This window comes from Hippopotamus amphibius, chromosome 7 (assembly GCF_030028045.1).
Source record: "Hippopotamus amphibius kiboko isolate mHipAmp2 chromosome 7, mHipAmp2.hap2, whole genome shotgun sequence".
Taxonomy (NCBI): domain Eukaryota; kingdom Metazoa; phylum Chordata; class Mammalia; order Artiodactyla; family Hippopotamidae; genus Hippopotamus; species Hippopotamus amphibius.
The window spans coordinates 21049419-21060660 of record NC_080192.1 but is presented as its reverse complement, the minus strand read 5'-3'; positions in this window follow the sequence as shown (position 1 = coordinate 21060660).

Genomic DNA, 11242 nt, shown 5'->3' with positions numbered 1-11242 from the left:
TTATTTCTTTTTCTTCTCTGATTGCTGTGGCTAAAACTTCCAAAACTATGTTGAATAATAATGGTGGGAGTGGACACCCTTGTCTTGTTCCTGTTCTTAGAGGGAATTCTTTCAGTTTTCCCCATTTAGAATGATGTTGGCTTTTGGTTTGTCATATATGGCTTTTATTGTGCTGAGGTAATTTCCTTCTATGCCCATTTTCTGGAGAGCTTTTATCATAAATGGATGTTGAATTTTGTCAAAAGCTTTTTCTGCATCTATTGAGATGATCATATGGTTTTTATCCTTCAGTTTGTTGATATGATGTATCACGTTGATTGATTTGGGTGTATTGAAGAATCCTTGCATCCCAGGGATAAACCCCACTTGATCATGGTGTATGATTTTTTTAATGTGCTGTTGGAGTCTGTTGGCTAGTATTTTGTTGAGGAGTTTTGCATCTATATTCATCAGTGATATTGGTCTGTAATGTTCTTTTTTTGTGACATCTTTGCCTGGTTTTGGTATCAGGGTGATGGTGGCCTCGTAGAATGAGTTTGGGAGTGTTCCTCCTTCTGCTATACTGTATTTTGGAAGAGTTTGAGAAGGATAGGTCTTAGCTCTTCTCTAAATGTGTGATAGAATTCACCTGTGAAGTCATCTGGCCCTGGACTTTTGTTTATTGGGAGATTTTTTTAAAAATAAATTTATTTATTCATTTTATTTATTTATTGGCTGTGTTGAGTCTTCGTTGCTGCACACAGGCTTTCTCTAGTTGCTGCGAGCGGGGGCTGCTCTTCATTGTGGTGCGCGGGACCCTCATTGTAGTGGCTTCTCTTGTTGTGGAGCATGGGCCCTAGGTGCGTGGGCTTCAATAGTTGCAGCACATGGGCTCAGTAGTTGTGGCTCATGGACTTTAGAGCACAGGCTCAATAGTTGTGGCACACGGGATTAGTTGCTCCATGGCATGTGGAATCTTCCCAGGGCAGTGCTCGAACCCATGTCCCCTGCATTGGCAGGCAGATTCTTTACCACTGTGCCACCTAGGAAGTCCTATTGGGAGATTTTTTTTTTTAATTTATTTTTTATTATTTTTTTGGGGGTACACCAAGTTCAATCATCTGTTTTTATACACATATCCCCGTATTCCCTCCCTTCCTTGACTCCCCCACCTCGAGTCCCCCCCACCCTCCCCGCCCCAGTCCTCTAAGGCATCTTCTATCCTCGACTATTGGGAGATTTTTAATCACAGTCTCAGTTTCCGTACTTGTGATTGGTCTGTTCATATTTTCTATTTCTTCCTGGTTCAGTCTTGGAAGATTGTACTTTTCTAAGAATTTACCCATTTCTTCTAGATTATCCAATTTATTGGCATATAGTTGCTTTAGTTGTTTGCAGCAGTCTCTCATGATCTTTTGTATTTCTGAGGTGTCCGTTGTTACTTCTCCTTTTTCATTTCTAATTCTGTTGATTTGCGTCTTCTCCCTTTTTTTCCTGATGAGTCTGGCTAATGGTTTATCAATTTTGTTCATCTTCTCAAAGTACCAGCTTTTAGTTTTATTGATCTTTGCTATTGTTTCCTGCATTTCTTTTTCATTTATTTCTGATCTGATCTTTATAATTTCTTTCCTTCTGCTCACTCTGGGTTTTTTTTTGTTCTTCTTTCTCTAATTGTTTTAGGTGTAAGTTTATGTTGTTTATTCGATATTTTTCTTCTTTCTTGAGGTAGGATTATATTGCTATAAACTTCCCTCTTAGAACTGCTTTTGCTGCGTCCCATAGGTTTTGGGTTGTTGTGTTTTCATTGTCATTTGTTTCTAGGTACTTTTTGATTTCCTCTTCAATTTCTTCAGTGATTTCTTGGTTGTTTAATATTGTATTGTTTAGTCTCACTGTGTTTGTAATTTTTACAGTTTTTTTCCTGTAATTGATATCTAGTCTCATGGCATTGTGGTCAGAGAAAATGCTTGATATGATTTCAATTTTCTCAAATTTGCCAAGGCTTGATTTGTGACTCAAGATATCATCTATCCTGGAGAATGTTCCATGTGCATGTGAGAAGAAAGTGTATTCTGTAGTTTTTGGATGGAATGTCCTATAAATATCAATTAAGTTGAGATGGTCTAATGTGTCATTTAACGCTTGTGTGTCCTTATTTATTTTCTGTTTAGATGATCTGTCCATTGGTGTAAGTGGGGTGTTAAAGTCTCCTACTATTATTGTGTTATTGTTGATTTCCCCTTTTATGGCTGTTAGCATTTGCCTTATGTATTGAGGTGCTCCTGTGTTGGGTACATAGATATTTACAATTGTTTTGTGTTCTTCTTGGATGGATCCCTTGATCATTATGTAGTGTCCTTCCTTGTCTCTTGTAATAGTCTTTACTTTAAAGTCTAATTTGTCTGATATGAGTATTGCTACTCCAGCTTTCTTTTGACTTCCATTTGCATGGAGTATCTTTTTCTATCCCCTTACTTTCAGCCTGTATGTGTCCCTAGGTCTGAAGTGGGTTTCTTGTAGACAGCATATATAAGGGTCTTGTTTTTGTATCCATTCAGCCAGTCTGTGTCTTTTGGTTGGAGCATTTAATCCATTTACATTTCAGGTGATTATTGACATGTGTGTTCCTATTACCATTTTCTTAATTGTTTTGGCTGTGTTTTTGTAGGTTTTCCTTTTCTTGTGTTTCCTGCCTAGAGAAGTTCCTTTAGCAGTTGTTCTAAGGCTGATTTGGTGGTGCTGAATTCTCTTAACTTTTGCTTGTCTGTAAAGCTTTTGATTTCTCCATTGAATCTGAATGAGATATTTTCTGGGTAGAGTATTCTTGGCTGTAGGTTTTTCTCTTTCAAGACTTTAAGTATCTCCTACCACTCCCTTCTGGCCTGCAGAGTTTCTACAGAAAGATCAATTGTTATCTTTATGGGTTTTCCCTTATATGTTGTTTGTTGCTTTTCTCTTGCTGCTTTTAATATTTTTTCTTTGTGTTTAATTTTTGTCAGTTTGATTAATAAGTGCCTCGCTATATTTCTTTTTGGGTTTATTCTGTATGGGGCTCTCTGCACTTCTTGGACTTGATTAATTATTTCCTTTCCCATGCTAGGGAAGTTTTCCACTATAACCCCTTCAAATATTTTCTCAGACCCTTTCTTTCTTTTTTTTTAAAAGTCATTTATTTTAAAATGTATTTATTTATTTATTTACTTATTTTATTGGCTATGTTGGGTTTTTTTTTGCTGTGTGCAGGTTTTCTTTAGTTGCAGTGAGTGGGGGCTACTCTTCATTGTGGTGCATGGGCTCCTCATTGCTGTGGCTTCTCTTGCTGCGGAGCATGAGCTCTAGGCGTGTGGGCTTCAGTAGTTGCAGCACATGGACTCAATAGTTGTGGCTCATGGGCTCTAAAGTGCAGGCTCAATAGTTGTGGCACATGGGCTTAATTGCTCCGCGACATGTGGGATCATCCTGGAGCAGAGATAGAACCCGTGTCTGCTGCATTGGCAGGTGGATTCTTTTTTTTTTTTTTTAATTTTTTTGGGGGTACACCAGGTTCAATCATCTGTTTTTATACACATATCCCCATATTCCCTCCCTTCCTTGACTCCCCCCCCTCGAGTCCCCCCCACCCTCCCTGCCCCAGTCCTCTAAGGCATCTTCCATCCTCGAGTTGGACTCCCTTTGTTATACAACAACTTCCCACTGACTATTTTACAGTTGGTAGTATATATATGTCTGTGCTACTCTCTCGCTTCGTCTCAGTTTCCCCTTCACCCCCCGCCCCCTCCCATACCTCGAGTTCTCCAGTCCATTCTCTGTATCTGCATCCTTATTCTTGTCACTGAGTTCATCAGTATCATTTTTAGATTCCGTATATGTGAGTTAGCATACAATATTTGTCCTTCTCTTTCTGACTTACTTCACTATGTATGACAGATTGTAGTTCTATCCATGGCAGGTGGATTCTTAACCACTGCTCCACCTAGGAATCCCAGACCCTTTCTTTTTTTCTTCTTCTTCTGGGATGCCTATGATTCGAATGTTGGTGTGCTTAATGTTGTCACCGGGGTCTCTGAGACTGTCTTCTAATCTTTTTATTCTTTTTTCTTTTTCCTGCTCTGTGGCAATTATTTCTACCATTCTATCTTCCAACTCACTTACTTGTTCTTCTGCCTCAGTTATTCTGCTGTTTATACCATCTGGAGTATTTTTAATTTCAGTTATTGTGTTGTTCATTACTGTTTATTTGCTCTTTAGTTCTTCTAGGTCCTTATTAAATGTCTCTTGCATTTTCTCTATTTTGTTTTTGAGATTTTGGATCATCTTTACTATCATTACTCTGAATTCTTTTTCAGGCAATTTTCCTATTTTCTCTTCATTTATTTGGTCTTGTGGGTTTTTATCTTGCTCCTTTGCCTGCAAGGTATTTCTTTGTTTTCTCATTTTGTGTAACTCATAGCACTTGCTGTCTCCTTTCCCTATGCTGCCTAGTAGTAATTACTCTTGTTTCTGCTCTCTGTCCTCTGTGATAGGGGTGATCCAGTGTCTTGAGTAGGCTTCCTGATGGGAGGGTCTGGTGTCTGGTTTCTGATGTGTGGATCTGTCTTTTCTCTCTGATGAGCAGGGCCATGTCATGTGGTGTGTTTTAGGGTATCTGTGAGCTTAATATGGCTTTAGGTAGTCTGTGTGCTGATGGCTAGGTTTGTGTTCCTGTCTTGTTTGTAGTTTGGTGTGAGGTATCCAGCACTGGCAGTTGCAGTCAGTCAGCCAAAGCTGGGTCTTAAACTCTGATAGAGGCCTCCGTGAGAATTCTCTATGGCTAACCTTTCCTGCGGCTGAGGACTCTCTAGTGGTCTAGCATCCTGGACTCGGTGCTCCCTCCCCATAGCCTCCAATTTGACTTCTGGTTGAAGAATCCAGACTCCAGAGGTCGCTTGTCCTGGCAGTAAAGGGGATTAATAAAGACTATCCAAGCCTGAGACTAATGGTAAAAGGTTAAGTGAAACAAACAAATACTGAATCAAGGAAATACATACATGCACAAGAAACACAAAAACAGAACTCAAGAGAACATAAAGCACTAGAACAACCTGAGAGAAGAACCCCAGAACACAATCCAAAAGTTAAAGAGAAAACCAACAAAAATTCAAAACAAAGACAAAAACAAAAAACAAACAAACCCCAGGGAAATTGTGAAACAAAGACAAAATAAAACAGGGACCAAATGGAAACAGGGAGCGAATATAACAGAGATCAAGAGAACAACCAGATAGACTGAAGAGCGCCAAGACAAAATCAAACAATTATAAGTAGAACTAAGATAAAGACAAAACCTAATAACAAAAAGCAAAGCAGTGTGTATTCTGAAGAATAAAGCAAGGAAACAGAGCAGATTAATAATATTGATTAAAAGTATAATAAGATAAAATAAAATAAAAAGGGATAGAGCACAGAGCAACAGAAGAGCGTAGTATGACTGGAAATATAAAAAGAGAAAGAAAAAAAATAAAATAGAAATGTATTAAAGATGAAGAAAAGAAGATAAGGGAGATAAACTCAGCACTACAAAAAAGCTAGCTAGAAGTATATAAAAAGGCTAAAAATAAAAATAAAAGTAAAAAATAGAATAAAAATATGTCATAAAACGTGAAGATCTTTTAGAACAAAGATCATATAAAAAAGGAAAAAAAAAAAAGCTAGAACTGACCACAGAATGGATCAGATCAATAAAATTAATAATGATAATTCTGATTCCTTGGGGTCTCAGCTGTAAGTGTCCTTGCACAAGCCTTGAGCCTTAAGCAAACTTCGCCTCCCCAAGAGGCCCTCTTCTGCCTCTTGGTTGGACTCTGGACCTGCTGTGGGTCTTATGGGGTCCACTTAGACTCTGATCTGGCCAAATTCCTGTGTGTGCTTGCTCCCACAGTCCACAGCTGCCGGAGCTAGACTTTTTTCATTTGTGGGAACATTCATTGTCTACTCAGATGTTCCAAAGACATAGGGTCTACCTAGCTGGTCATGGGGATTTAGTCTGTGGTGTGTTTATCTGATGGAAAGATTTTAGAACCTCTACCTTAGTCCTCCTGTCCCTAGTGTTCAGCTTTGGTTTTGTCCCTGCTTCTGCATGTGGTTTAGACCAGAGTCTGGTCCTGAGGCTGCCTTGGAGCTCTTTGGGTCTGCCTCAGTGAGGGTTTCCTTTATTGCTCATCTGCCAAATGCAGGTGTGTGGGGAGAGAGAGGTTTTGACAGTGGCTCCTCTCCCTGCATGGGATGCAACAGTAGCACCCTGCTTGGATCATGGGAGCCCCAGGGGTGGTGCTGAATGTGCAGGGATGCTGGTGGCTGTGAGTTTAGGAAATCTGGCCTTAGTGTGGTTCTTTACTGGTGCCTGGTGCAAATGTGCCTGAGGGGCAGCCCTTGGGGGGCTTTTTATATTACTCTGTGACCAGCAGAACTTCCTTTATTGTTTGCCTGTAGGTGCTGGTGTGTGGGGAGAGAGAGGATACAATAGTGGTCCCTTCCCCTGTGTGTGAGCCAGCAGTAGCACCCTGCCTGGGTTGTGGCAGCCCCGGTGATGGTGGTGGTGGCACCAATTGCAGAGGGAAGCTGGTGGGCTCAGGTGTAATAGGAATGTCTCCAGAGATGTCCTTCTCTGTGGACTTCTTCTGGCTCTTGGCAGCAGGCACACCAGGCCAGCCTCCCACCACCCCTGCCCTGGGGGCTTTTTCTATCCCTTGTCGACTGTGACAGCCAGGCCCAGAGAGAGGCCTCCCTATGTCCATCGCAGGCACCAGAAGGGAGGCTACAACAGTGTTTCCTCCCTGCTACTTGTGAGTCAGCAGTAGTGCCCCGCCATCATGGCTGCCCAGCTTTCTGCAGTAGGCATTCTCCGCTGTGGATTTCTTTCCACCTGTTCCCTCAATCCGTCTCCCCACAGCCAACAATGTTTCTCACCCTGAACCAGTTCTCCAGTTCCCATGTTCCAGCTCCCAGACCCCTTGTACAGCTGTGAACCCACATCTCAGTTCGGGACGTGCAGAGCTGTGGACGGACCCTCTGTGTGTTTCTCGTTCTTTCCCGTCTGCCACAGATTGACCGCTTCACCCCCTTTGGACAGTCCCAAATGCCTCCCTTCTGACCCAAATTCCCCATTGGAGAGGGGGGGTTCCTCATCAGATAAGGGGGGTTTCCCCTAATTTGGCAATCTCTCCTCTGTTTCAGCTCCCTGCACCCCAAGGTGTAGGACCCATCCCTTTCCTTTCTTCTCCTCCTCTTTCTCCTTTTTTTCCCCCCCCTCTGTCCTACCCAGTTATGTTAGGATCTTTGCAGTCCTTTCTGGTGTCCAAGTTCTTCTGCTGGTGTTCAGCTTGTTTTCTGCGGGAATTATTGCATCTTTTGATTTATTCCTGATGCATCTGTGGAGAGAGATGCACTCCATGTCCTTCTACTTCGCTGCCATTTTTTCCCCTCAAAGAGGTCAAACTCTTGACTTATGATTTTCAGTTAGAATTTTGTGTAAGTTATTATCTGCTAATACCATATCCTCATGCTTAACAGTTTTTAATTGTTGCATTATTTTACGTCATCTTGTAAAAACTTTGGAGGCTAAAAAGGACAAATATTATCTCCATTTTACAGATGAGAAAGCTGAGGCTCAGGGAGATGCTATGGTTTAAGTTTTCATGGCTAGAAAATATGGCAAAATCAGGATGAATGCCAAATATTTTGATTTCCATTTCCTTGCTCTTCCCATTTCTTGTTATTGTTTCTCAATATGCATCTTATATTTTTTTAAATTTATTTTTTATTTTTTTGGCTGCATTGGGTCTTTGTTGCTGCATGTGGGCTTTCTCTATTTGTGGAGAGTGGGGGCTACTCTTCGTTGTGGTGTGTGGGCTTCTCATTGCAGTGGCTTCTCTTGTTGTGGAGCACAGGCTCTAGGTGTACGGGCTCTAGTTGTGGCATGCAGGCACAGTAGTTGTGGCTTGCGGACTCTAGAGTGCAGGCTTAGTAGTTGTGGCACACGGGCTTAGTTGCTCCATGGCATGTGGGATATTCCTGGACCAGGAATCTACCCCCTGTCTCCTGCATTAGCAGGTGGATTCCACTGTGCCACCAGGGAAGTCATCAATATGCATGTTATTAATGGGGAACCCTTTTTCTCATCTCCTGATGTTTCCTTCCCTTGAAGGACACAGTCAGTTTAACTCATGACCTCTCTCTCCCTCTCCTCACTCCACCCCAGGGAGGTAATAATTTACCTGATTGGTAAATTTAGGAAGAATTCTCCCCTTATTCCTTTTGTGGAGAAGCTTACCTGCCTAAAGAAAAGATCCACTCTGTTCTGTAATCTAGGAGGTATGGGGAGGTGGGGAGGTGTCGGGAAGCTTTTCAAGTTCATTTCTGCCTGGAATTTGGTACTTAAATTTGCCTAATCCAGTCCACAGACCCATTGGGTTAATACCCTAAACTTTACCCTCCCATCTAGCTTCTATTATGAATCACAATGATATTTTGGCTTCTATCTTTACTCATTATTTCCTTTCTCAACTTGCTCAGAGCATGGACAAAGAATAGTGTTACTATTTATTGGGGGGTTGCCCTGGAGACATCCCATATAATCTGCAACACTCTAGGGAGTTTGGAAATAAGAATGAGGTGTGAGAGCAAACAATCATGACCAAATACTACAATAACCATAGGAATATTGTGTGGCTCAGAAAATGTAGTAAGGACTTCGTTGGCTGTCCACCGGTTGACTCGGGGCTTCCACTGCAGGGGTCATAGGTTTCATCCCTGGTTGGGGAATGAAGATCCCCCTGCATGCAGTGCGGCACAGCCAAAAAAAATTATATAAAAAAGAAAATATATTAGACATTAACAGAACTTAGCTAGGAGAATCCATTTAAGTACGAGTAGCAATTGATAAAATGAAACCCATTCTCTTAGGAGAAAAATCAATGGACCAGATAACAAATTAACCTCTATTCACTGCTTAAGTCTCTAGGAGCAAAGCTAAAATCGGTATATACCAAGTATGCAGTGGTTCAAAGAAATAGCATCAGAAATGAACACTAAAGTGAAGCATTAAGCTTATGACAAAAATCAACTTTATAAAATAGCCTTATACATAAGCTTCTTTCCTTAAAAAGCATCTTGATAGTCACCTCTTCACTGTAGCCTGCCCAGATTAACCTTACCCAACCAACCTTTTTTTTTTTTTAAAGTGTTTACTATATACTGGACACCTTTTTATACATAAAATGTACACAAATACATCGGTAAAAGCAGAGCATGGTTGCCATATATACATTACTAATAAGAAAAAAATATCAAATTGTACACTTTAAATATATGCAGTTTATTGTATATCAATTATATCTCAATAAAAGTTCTTTAAAAAATAAATGTAAGCCTAAAAAAAGAAAAAAAAAACCAAACAAAAAAACACCGAATGTGTCAAAAAAGTGAAAACAAAACAAAACAAAAGAATAAAGGCAACTTGTTAATGATGGAAAAAAAAAAAAAAAAGCAGAACGTGGCTCTTTACTGAAGAAAGAAGTTTAGCAAACTTCTGAATGGAGAATGAAGGTGATTTTACCACAAGAAGCCCTCCCACTCTGGACCAAGGCTGGCAGGCCTGTGAATGTGTGTTTGCAGATTCTAGTTCTTGTGGATTGTGGACTCACGTGTTAAAAAACCGAATACATCCCTGCTCAGGTCAGAATAGATACCACACAGCGAATCCCAGAGGGAAAGGAGCAGTTCAGCCTCTCTCTGCAGCTTCCCACCTCTCCTGCTTCTCTCCTGGAACTCTGTGTGTGTGTGGTCCACGTGTGTGGTCGCCTTTTGCTTCCCTCCTCTGAGCCTCTGGCTAGGATGGTCACCTCAGAATGCTTATCTCTACTGAGTTTCTGTTGCTTTTCCATTTAATAATGAAGTAATACGAGATCAGCACTGTATTTCATTCTAGAGACCTCCATTGAAGATGGTGTGATGTGCATACAGTAGATATCTCAAAATAGAAGTGTTGGAAAGCATTTGATACTTTCATAGTGATTTTTTTTTTCTTTTCTACTTTGGGTTTTTGCCTGGATGCTCCTGAAATGACATATACACTCCTCTGCAAGCCTCCAAACTTCCTGGGGGGCACGAATTGAGTCTTACTAATGTATGTACCCCTCCCCCATGTGTGCATTCAGGTCGTGCTCAATGAAAGCTTGCCAGATGGAAGGCTGGTCACATTGCTGACGGAAGAAAGACTCTAAGCCACCCTGAGACTTAGTAGTTACTCTGACTTGCCATCAGGCTCAGGATACTCCGCAAATGCATTCATAACGGAGACCAAAGATGTCGGGCCGTAAGTAAGAGTAGTTCCGGCAGTGGGAATTTTTTCTTGCTATCTAAAACGTTTGTACACCAACTTTAATTATGTGCTAGTAGCTTCAAACAAAAGAACCCTTTAGTGCAACTAATCTAAAAATATTTCAATTTGTAAAAAATAAAATTAATTTTATTAGGATTACTGGTCAGTGTTAACACGTGTTTTTACACTTATTGATAAATATTACCAACTGCTTTTCAAATAAGTTTTCTCAGTTTCCAACGCCACCAGAGGGATCATAGCACACCTTCCACATCCCTTCTCTCCCTTCCCCAGGGCTGGGCAGTAGCCTTTTTTTCCCTAAGGTTTTACTCACTTGATGAAAAATGCTAATTCGCTGTTCTCATCCTTCTTCTTTCCTTGACTGCACTCCTGAGGCTGAACAATTTCTCCTGTTAATGTTCTTTGTTCATTTTTCTCCCCGGCAGTCGTAGGGGTCTTCTTGCTAACGTGCAGAGATGTTACTACCTAAAGGTAAAAAATATGAACCCCTGCCTGTGTCATTGTTGTATAGATAGTTTTTCCAGTCGACCTGTCTTTTGCTTGGTTATATTTTTAATGTGAAAAAGTTTCAACATTGTGTGCAGTGACATCTCTCCCTCTCGTGATTTCTTCAGTCACTCCCAACCTTGGAAATTTACGCTGATCCCAGATGTTTGATAAGTTTTAATTTAATTTAATTTAATTTTACTTTTTAAAAAATGGTCTGAGTTTTGTATATAAAGATTTAATCCTTTTGAAACTTATTGGGGTACATGTGTGAGATAAAAATCTAAATAATTATTTTTCTGCCAAGTTGATAGCCAACTATCTTAGTACCATTAATTGAATTATTCTCTCCTCTACATTATTTGGTGATGGCTTTGTGAAAAATCATTTAAATTCTTA